Here is a 10263-nt window from a genome sequence, read left to right as displayed (position 1 = left end):
AACACGCCACAGGGCCGGGATACGCTGCGGCCGCTCCGCCACCTCACGCGCGCCGCGCTAACTGCAGCCCCGCAGCCACCGCCGCCGCCGCCGCCCAGCCGAGCCGGGGGAGACTCCCAAGGGCTCTTTAAATACGAGCTATAAATACTACGGGCTCTCGGCGCGTGCGTCACGACACAGCGGCTTCCGATTGGCCGGAATAACCTCGCTTATTTGCATAGGCCGATTGCACAACCGGGTGGCGACCTCGGCCGGGTGCTGGCGCCCCGCCTTCTGCCCCTCGGCAGGCACGCGGGGCCGCGGGCGGGGCAGCGGGTGGCAGTCGTGGCGTCCAGAGTACCTTGAACTCGGGAACCTTTAAAGTCCTGAGTTAGGAAGCGGTCCTCCGGGACGCCAGTGCCTCTCAGAAGGCTCAGTTTTGGCCAGCCAAGGGCTTCCCATTTAAACCGGGTCTGTTTTATTTCTACAGAAAAGAAGGACATTTTTCAGAGTGACAACCCAGCAAACGCTCTGGGTGGCTCGCAGAGGCTGAGTTTAAACCACGTGAGACCTGGCCGCGGCGAGAGTCCTGTCCAATGATTTGCGACTAGGGGGTGTTTAAAAAAGGCTTTTTGCATGATCGCTGTTAAGACCTCGTTAGCTTGAAAACGAAACAGGGAGGGTTCGAAAATGCAAGATGCGTGATGCCTCCTGGTTTAAACCTAGTTTTTAAAAAATGCACCAGTGAGCCAATATTAAACAGCGACACAGAGACTTTCCCCCATTGCGGTTCTGTGGGTAGACAATCTCTTGTAGCAATTGAAAATGTTCAGCTCCTTGACTCGGACCCGAGTGGATTCTCTCCAGGGAGCGAGTGGGACAGTAAAGGTTAGCGAGGAGAAAAAAGACCACGCTTTGGAATGAGGAAAGCAACCCAGTGTTGTGGGGTGGAAAGGCACCGAGGATTCTCTTGCAGGGAGTGTCAGTGATTATGCCGTAAAAATATGCAAATGTTGTTATATGTTAATATTAAGTTGTTACAAAATCACCTGTGTCTTCAGGATCCAAACTGAGAAAAGTAGCTGTTTGTCTGCTATTTGCTCCAAACACCACTATGCCAAGGTGAACTCTACTTTTGAGTGGGATAAATACGTGACGCTTTGTTTTACAATGTTCTTCCCTTAAAGTGCGTGTGGCATATTCTAAGGTTACAAACCTTCCTTTAGCGATATCTGGGATGACTGCTGGCAGTATATATGTTGGTGTCCTACAGTCAGTCTTCAGCAAATATTAGTGGAATGAATCAGACATAAACATTCAGAAGAGACATACTAATAACAAAGACTTTGTTAAATTATAGTCATAATTGTTCTATTTTGATGTGCTCCCCGCCTCTTCACCGCCCCAAATAAAACTCAAAGCTAAAACAGACTTTTGTTATTTGAAGACAATACTTCACTGCTGAAGACTAGATATATAGCGAATATGCTGTCCTAACAGCTTTTAAAAAGAACTGCGGATTTTAACAGAAGAGCTCCCCCTGCTGTCAAATGGTTTATGGGCAACGTGCCTGGAACGTCTAAAACCTGGAATAGGCCCATTACAAAGCTGGAACGCTGAACTTTAAGATGTATTTCACTGAGAACATCTCTTAAAGTTACTTTTAATCATTTATTGACAAGCAAGTATGATCATTTTGTAGGGAATACTACCTTAAATAACTTTCTCATATCTGTAGCAATCGAAACCAGTTTAAAACCAATCTTGATTATATTAAAGCAAAAGATGGATTTGTTTCACAGTCATTATTCTCTGCATTAATATGCACTAGTGTAACAAAAATATTTTAGTCATCGAAATACTTTTTCCAACAATTTTAGTACTGTATGAGTTGAATCATCAAAACTGACTGATTTGAATGCTCACTACTAACATCAGTCTTCTCAGCTTGTTTCCCTGTGCTTTCAATACTATTTCTAGTATTTCACACCAAGAATAAGTACACTTATAACCACTGCTTTCTTGGTAATAGTCTTTTTTTTCCTTAAGTGTTTTAGATGTGACATTCCTTTTTACTAATGCCGTTATTAATATGACAATATGAAAAACTATTTTTTAAAAGTCCCAAGAAACTGTAACTTGAAAACTGCACATCTTGGCTGTTAATGTCCATTGGTTTTCAGAGTTGTTCATCTTGAGGAGAAAAGGGCTACCTTCAGAGGTCGGCTGCTAGTACAGCTATGAGTCACTAGGAGGTAAGAGGGTAACTGGTAAACCACAAACGAAGTGATAAAGGCAGTGTGTCTCTACCATAAATGCTAACGTGGGCAGTTCAGCTGCATTTTTCACAATAAGCACTTTACCACACTTTATAGAAGCATATAGATAATGATCACCAATTATTCTGTGGTTCTCCAGGTTCTCTCAGTTGCAGAGGTAAAAATGGAAATAAGAGTTGGTCTTTATGCAGGAAAATGTGTTTAGAAAAAGCTCTGGGACTCTCCTGGGCCGGGAAGAGGCTCTGTTCTTTTGTTAGCCAGGGGCAAACAGACCAGCGCTCTCAGAAGCGACAGGTACTACTGCTGTTCTAGAACTGGGCTCTGTTATGGGCTGAATTGTCTCCCCCCAAATTCATATGTTCAAGTCCTAACTTCCGGTCTCCCCAAATTTGCATGTTGAAGTTCTAATTCCCAGCAACTGTATTTGGAGAGAGGGTCTTTAAAGAGATAATTAAGGTTAAATGAGATCATTTGTGTAGGCCTTAATTCAGTATGGCTGGTATCCTTATAAGAAGAGCTTGGCTGGTTGCGGTGGCTCACACCTGTAATCCCAGCACTTTGGGAGGCAAAGGCGGGTGGATTGCCTGTGGTCAAAAGTTCAAGACAAGCCTGGCCAACCTGACCAAATCCTGTCTCTACTAAAAATACAAAAATTGCCTGGCATGGTGGTGCACGTCTGTGATCCCAGCTACTTGGGAGGCTGAGGCAGGAGAATTGCTTGAACCTGGGAGGTGGAGGTTGCAATGAGCTGAGATCACATCATTGCACTCCAGCCTCGGCAACAGAGTGAGATTCCATCTCGAATAAATAAATATATAAAAATAAAAGAAGAGCTTGGGATAGAGACAGTTGCTTCCACAGAGGAAGACTATGTGCAGACACAGAGAAAGACAGCCACTTGTAAGTCAGAAAGAGAGGCCTCAAAAGAAACGAAACCTGCTGACACCCTAATCTTGGACTTCCATCTTCCAGAACTATGAAAAGATCAATTTCTGTTGTTTAAGCTACTGAGTCTGTGGTATTTTGTTATGGCAGCTCTAATAAACTAACACAGGCCCATATTCCCAGTTAATAGTCCAGAAACCACATCTTTTGCATATGTGTAGTCACCAAGTTCACCACACCCTCAAGCCAGTGCTAAAGGTAGAAAATGGATATTGGATGTTGGTGCCATCAGAATAAGCCTGGCAAAATGTTTGCCCTTTTAGTGGTAATTTAAAAAATGGTCATATCTATAGAAGTTCACGTTTCTATTGTACATGCACAGTGGGTAAAAATATTTCAAGACTTGGGGGCAGATTGGCTGTGTGACAAAAGGCTTATGAATTGGCCCAGCTTCTATGAAGTTAGGTCTGCAAGTACCTGAAGTCGGGGAATGATTAATCGGTGAATTAATCTGTAGTAGACTGCAATGCTGGCTTCTCAGGTCTACCAGCTGAGGGTTAGCTTCTGAACTGTGTGGCTAATGGCCTTACTTTTTTATTATTGGGAGATTATTTTACCCATATGGCATGAATAGGGGAGTATGTGTGTAGACATGGGTCTTCTTTCTATATTGACATATGACCTAGGTTTTGTGTATGTTGTCTATTGAAGAACTCAGAAATTTTGGTTAAAATTCAAAACAACTTTTGTTTTTATAAAAATTAATTTACAAAAAAATCCAGTTGGCTTTTACGTTTTTTTTTTTTAAAGACAAGGTTTCACCATGTTGGTCAGGCTGGTCTTGAACTCCCAACCTCAGGTGATCTGCCTGCTTTGGCCTCCAAAGTGCTTGGATTACAGGCATGAGCCACCATGCCTGGCCAGCTTTTACTTTTTACATTGACTCCTTCAAACTTATGCTTCCTCATTCAAATACACCTTCTTTTAAGTAATTCTGTTCTATAAATAGATAGCCTGAAGAACATTATGAGTAGATTAATTACCATTTAATGATGTTAGCACACTCAGAGACCAGAGCAAGGTCTCTTGCAGTCCTTACAGTAATCTTCTAATGAAAGTACTATTGCCATCTGCAGTTTTCAAATGAGGCAATTGATTCTTAGGGTGACTGTATAACTCACTCAAAGTTAACTTCAGAGCTGGATTTCACATCCAAGTCCATCGGACTCCAGGTCTAACCCTTAAAGAACAGAGAATAATATTATGAATATATACAATTGGAATAAAAGTCATAGGCCTAAAACGAATCACTTTATATGGTAACCTAGAGCAATGTTTCCTTATCAGCAAATGTTGGCCAGCTGTGGTACCTCACACCTGTAATCCCAGAACTTTGGAAGGTTGAGGCAGGTGGATCACTTGAGGTCAGGAGTTTGAGACCAGCCTGGCCAATGTGGTGAGACTCTGTCTCTACTAAAAATACAAAAATTACCCAGATGTGGTGCCTGTAGTCCCAGTTACTCAGGAGGCTGAGGCAGGAGAATTGCTTGAACTTGGGAGGCGGAGGTTGCAGTGAACCCAGTTTGTGCCACTGCACTCTAGCCTGGGTGACAGAGCGAGACTTTGTCTCAAAAAAAAAAATAATAGAAAATGTTAGTTCCATGTGATATGTTTAAGTAGCATGAAGAATAAAGAAAAGTTCCATGATTAAATACATTTTGGAAATAGTGGGTTGAACAATATTTTAAAACTGTAGAACTGTGTAACATTAATGGGAGCCATTCAAATCAGTAATCATTGCAGATTTCTATAGTTATTACAACAGTTTTCTAGGAGATGGCAATAAAGTGTCTTGAGTAGAGTTATTTTCTGTTTTGCATAATGGTGTCATTGGGGTATCAATGGGGCTAGAGATGGCACTAGATGAAAATAATATGAAACTCCTAATGCACCTGAATACTGTCCTGTTTATGAAGGGTGATTGCCAACATCATCAGTTTCTAGTGTTTTTGAGTTGATAGTTGTTTGTATGAAATAGATTTTTAAAATAGCTAATTATTTTTAGGGTTTTTCAATGCCTTGCACAATTACTTATATATTTAAAAGATATGCTTGAAAAGCTAAAAGATTTTCTTACTAGTAAGAGACTTTCCAAATCTAGCATAAGGACATTGGAATAATAAAATGTAAGATTATTGTTGAAATGAACTAAGAATAGGCAGTTGATTCAAGGAAAAAAACAGTTGAAATTTGCATGCATGTGCAAATATATAAGCATAAATAGATTAAACTTCTTGAGGGTAGAGGTTTTATTTTTGTCTCTTCATCCTTGCCAAATGCTTGGCTACAGTAGGCATCCATGCATGTTGTTTATTTATTTATTTATTGAGACAGAGTCTCCCTCTGTTGCCCAGGCTGGAGTGCAATCACTCAGCTCACTGCAACCTCTGCCTCCTGCGTTCAAGTGATTCTCCTGCCTCAGTCTCCCAAGTAGCTGGGATTACAAGCGTGTGCCACCACACCTGGTTAATTTTGTATTTTTAGTAGAGATGGGGTTTCACCATGTTGATCAGACTGGTCTCAAACTCCTGACTTCAGGTGATCCACCCACTTTGGCCTCCAAAAGTGCTGGGATTACAGGTGTGAGCCACCATGCCTGGCCTCTCATGCATTTATTTAACGTTTATTGAGTTCCTTCTATGTGTGAGATATAATTCTGGTCCACACATTAGAATTAAGAGTGAAAAAGTAGACTTTTGTCCTCATGGAGCTTACATTTTTCTGGGTAGAGATAGAGAATAAAGTAGAAAAAAAAAAAGCTGGTGGCGGGGTGGGGGCAGAAATGAAGCCATTCACTAGGTAATGGATATTGAACAAGTTGTAAGGTCAATAGCCAGGAGTTCCAAGGGTAGATGCACTGGTGGGAGAGAAAAGCCTCGAAACAATCAGTGTTTTAGAAGATAAGCTAATTATTGATAACAATAAGGTGAAGTCATGACTAGAAGTAGGAGGATGAAATGGAGGAAGATTAAAAGATAATGAGAAAGGAGATCAAGAAACTGGGAAGGTGTAATGTTGAATGGGATAGCACATGGATGTCACAGTTTTTGCAAATGGTGACCAAAGCAGAGTGAAGGAGACAGTGAGCCATGTGCTGCAATCTTTAATGAGGGACATGAAGTAATTTAAGAGATATAGATGACAGCACAAACAAGGGTAGGCTCTCATAAAGCTGGATAGAATAACTTTGTAAGAGCTGAAGTTTTTGAGGGCAGAGAGAGAAGAAATGGTTTGCAAATGGCAGTTTATGTAAGTTCAGGTTAAAGAAAAAAGGAAGTGAGAAGACAGCCAGGGAAGTGTGTCCTTAGGAGCAACTTTCTATGAGGCCAAGAATGTGATGGAAACACCTTTATTTCCTGAATGAATGAATGTTGAATTTTTACTTAGAGTAATTTAGAATAATTTCAAACTTAATTAGCCTTTTGAATTAAGTTTAAAGTAATGCATTCCAATTTCTTTTGTTCCCATACTTTCATATTTATTTTAACATACTCATAGGGATAAAAGTTGGAAGTAGAAGAGAGATTTCTGAATTTAAAAGTACGTGTTGAGAAGGCAACTATCATGTTTTTACTTTAGACACTTCGGTATTTTTGAGTTCATCAGAAGTAAATACTCCTTTGATAATAAAGGGGGAAAGAAGGTAAGTATCTTTACCATAAATACCTGAAAAATCAAGCCATTGAAAAATTTAAATGGGCATCCTGAACAGCTTCCCTTTTATTCCCAGACTATGGTAACTTCAGAAAAGGAAAGAAAGCAATACGTTCTTTTTATGTGACACGCAGTCCCACTCTGTCACCCAGGCTAGAGTGCAGTGGCGCGACCTTGGCTCACTGCAACCTCCACCTCCCAAATTCAAGCAATTCTCCTGCCTCAGCCTTCTGAGTAGCTGGGATTACAGGCGTGCCACCACGCCCAGCTAATTTTTACTAGAGACGGGGTTTCACCATGTTGGTCAGGCTTTCTGGAACTCCTGACCTGGTGATCTACCCGCCTCGGCCTCCCAAAGTGCTGGGAATTACAGCTGTGAGCCACCTCCACCAGCCAGCAAGTACCTTTTTTCAGATTGTTCTGCCAACTCCATTCAACCATACAGGAGTTGGGGTCAGATTTTTTTCCTAACTACTGAGCAGTGGCCTCTTTCTCTCTGTGGAGCAATAGGCTGTGAAGTTTCCAGGTCACACTCAGGCTCTAATGGGTAAATATACACTAGATAGCCCTCCTAAGGTGTATCCTTCCAAGGATAACCCTTCCATAGACGGGTTCTCGGGGAAAAACTGAGTTTTCTCTTTTTTCCGTTTTCCAAGTAATTGACTCACTCATACATTATGTCAGTGAGCTCTACTAAGTCTTTGGGCAAACAATTCAATAATACTTTAGGCTAAGTAGTGCTTCCTCTTGGGTCATACCTTATATAGATTAAATAAAATAGGCCTATTTAATAAAAATAAAATAAACAAAAATGAGCACTCTGTGTAAGACACTGTGTTAAGACCTAAACTTAGAATATCTCATTTAATCTTCTTTAACTCCTGTTTGAGATAGACGTTTTAATCTAATTTACAGTTGAGGATTAATCTAATTTACAGTTGAGGAAACTGAGACACACAGAGAATAAATATGCTGAGATCATACAACTATTGTGCTCAGGAACTGCGATAGGAACTCAAGTCTGCCGCACCTCAGGGCATGTGCTGTGAACATAGATGTTACTGCCTCTCTGTTTAGGTGATTCTGGCGATATTTTCATTTTTGCTATGTCTTGGGGCTGATTGCCACTGGTACTAGATATTTATTCTATAGGTCTTTAGGGAAATGTCATCAGGATAAGAGAAACTTCAAATTCCCATAAAGATCATCTCAAAATCATTATATGGTGATAAAATAAATTATATTGCTTTAGAGTAGAGCAAGCTTGCCCAACCTGCAGCCCAGGATGACTTTGAATGTGGCCCAACACAAATTTGTAAACTTTCTTAAAACATTATGAGATTTTTTTTTTTTTTGCCATTTTTTAAAAAGCTCATCAGCTACTGTTAGTGTTAGTGTATTTTATCTGTGGCCCAAGATAATAATTCTTCCAATGGGGGGCAGGGAGGCCAAAAGAATGGACACCCGCTGGAGTAGAGTAAGTGCAATTAATGATGTTATTTTATGCAATTTGAATCCAGAAGTGTTAAGAATACTTGTGACACTAAGCTGAGTGCAACGGCTCACACCTGTAATCCCAGCACTTTGGGAGGCTGAGGTAATAGGATTGTGTGACCCCAGGAGTTAGAGACCAGCCTGGGCAACATGCAAAACTCTATCTCTACTGAAAATAAAAAAATTAGCCAAGTGGGTGGTGCACACCTGTAGTCTTGAGGGAATGTGTTCTCTTTCCAGGTCCATAAGGGGGCGTAGTTTTAAGGGCAATCACTTCCTAGTGCCATGCACGCCTCCCATCTCTCTTCATCTGGGAGATTTAACGGTTTATGTTTAAATTTCACGGGCACGGGCACGGGAAGAAACTAAGAGTCAATCACTCCAGTGGAAGTTCTAAGGAACTCCTTTTATTGGCCATTGGTCTTAGAGAAGGTGGGGGTTCCTTCCAGGTTAAAAGTCACCTTCTTCCACACCCCTTCAGACTCCATGTTTGGGTCCTCTTCCATGAACACTCCCTTCGTGGAAGCCGTCTTCCTCTCTCCTGGATTTTCCCTCTGGAGTCCCCTTCCACACACTCTCATGGAAGCCTCTTTAGGAGGGGAAGACTCCTCCTAAAATCCGTCTCTCTCTATTCCCTTCCACTCAGTGTGGAAGCTGCTTTCTTCTCCTGGATTCCATCTTTCTGGATTCTCTGACTCAGCATGAGAGTCAGCTATTTCATTCTCTCGCCTCCTGTTTCTCTGTCTCTTTAAATAAATCACTTTCTACAAACACTTTTGAGTCCGACATTTATTGCGCACTGTGCCTGTGGTCCCCTCTCTCATTTTTGATAGGGCAGGAGACCAAGAACCTGGAGAAACGTCTTCTCAGGGGAGCTTAGGGCACCCTGAACCTCTGAACCCTGAACCCCAATATTATAGTCTCAGCTATTTAGGAGGCTGAGATGGGAGAATCACTTGAGCCTGGTAAGTCAAGGCTGCAGTGAAGGGAGATCACGCTACTGCACTCCAGCCTGGGGGCAATGGCACTGAGACCTGTCTCAAAAATCATTAAACAATAAATAAAATGTGTGTGTGTATATAGAAAATCCTGTAGGAGATTAAAAGAATACTCGTGACTCTACCAGAAAAAAAAAAAAAAAGAGAGAGAGAGAGAGAACAGAGCCTATAAAACAGCCCCAGTGATTTTCAGTAACATGTCTGTATCAGTCAGGGTCCTGATAGGAAAGGGATAGCACAGGCAGCTGGGCTTTTTAAAAGGATGTGTTTATTAAAGGGATTATTTACAGAGTTGCAGGTGGATTAAGGAATTAAGAGACCCAACAAGGGATGTTGAGGCATCCAGGGATTAGTAACAGTGGGAAGCCATTAATTTACACATCCGAAGGGCAGGAGAAGAAATGGTATTATCCCAGCCAATGAGAGTGGTGACCTTGGAAGAGGCCTCCAACAAGAGCTGTGGCTGTCAAAGAACGCAGCCACTATCAGAATAGTCAGCCAGATGAAGCCTCAGTGTGAGAAAACGCTCCAACCAGAAGCCAGAGGGCAATGGAAGAGAAGGCAAAGTCATCCCCGCTAAGGCGCAGAGCAGGGTGGAGAATGGATCTGGGAGCAAACTGAGAAAAATAACCTATTATCTAGCAAGGCCAAATATAAGGGTGATAATTTAGAGCCAAATAAGTATCCATTACATAATAGGAACAAAACTATATTTAATAAAGGCAGTACCTTAGGAAACACCTGACATATATAGTACATTATTTTAGTTTGGAACTAAAATGAAAGACATTGTAACGTACACCTCTGATTTATAGATTGATTAGGATCTCATTCTTTCCTTTACTATAAAAAATAGTTAAGAATTTGCTTTCTGATTGTTTTTTAAAGTTTTTAAATTTGAAAAACAATAGAAG

Source organism: Callithrix jacchus, chromosome 9 (assembly GCF_049354715.1).
Source record: "Callithrix jacchus isolate 240 chromosome 9, calJac240_pri, whole genome shotgun sequence".
In the NCBI taxonomy this organism is placed as follows: Eukaryota; Metazoa; Chordata; class Mammalia; order Primates; family Cebidae; genus Callithrix; species Callithrix jacchus.
Note: the sequence above shows the minus strand (reverse complement) of the source record.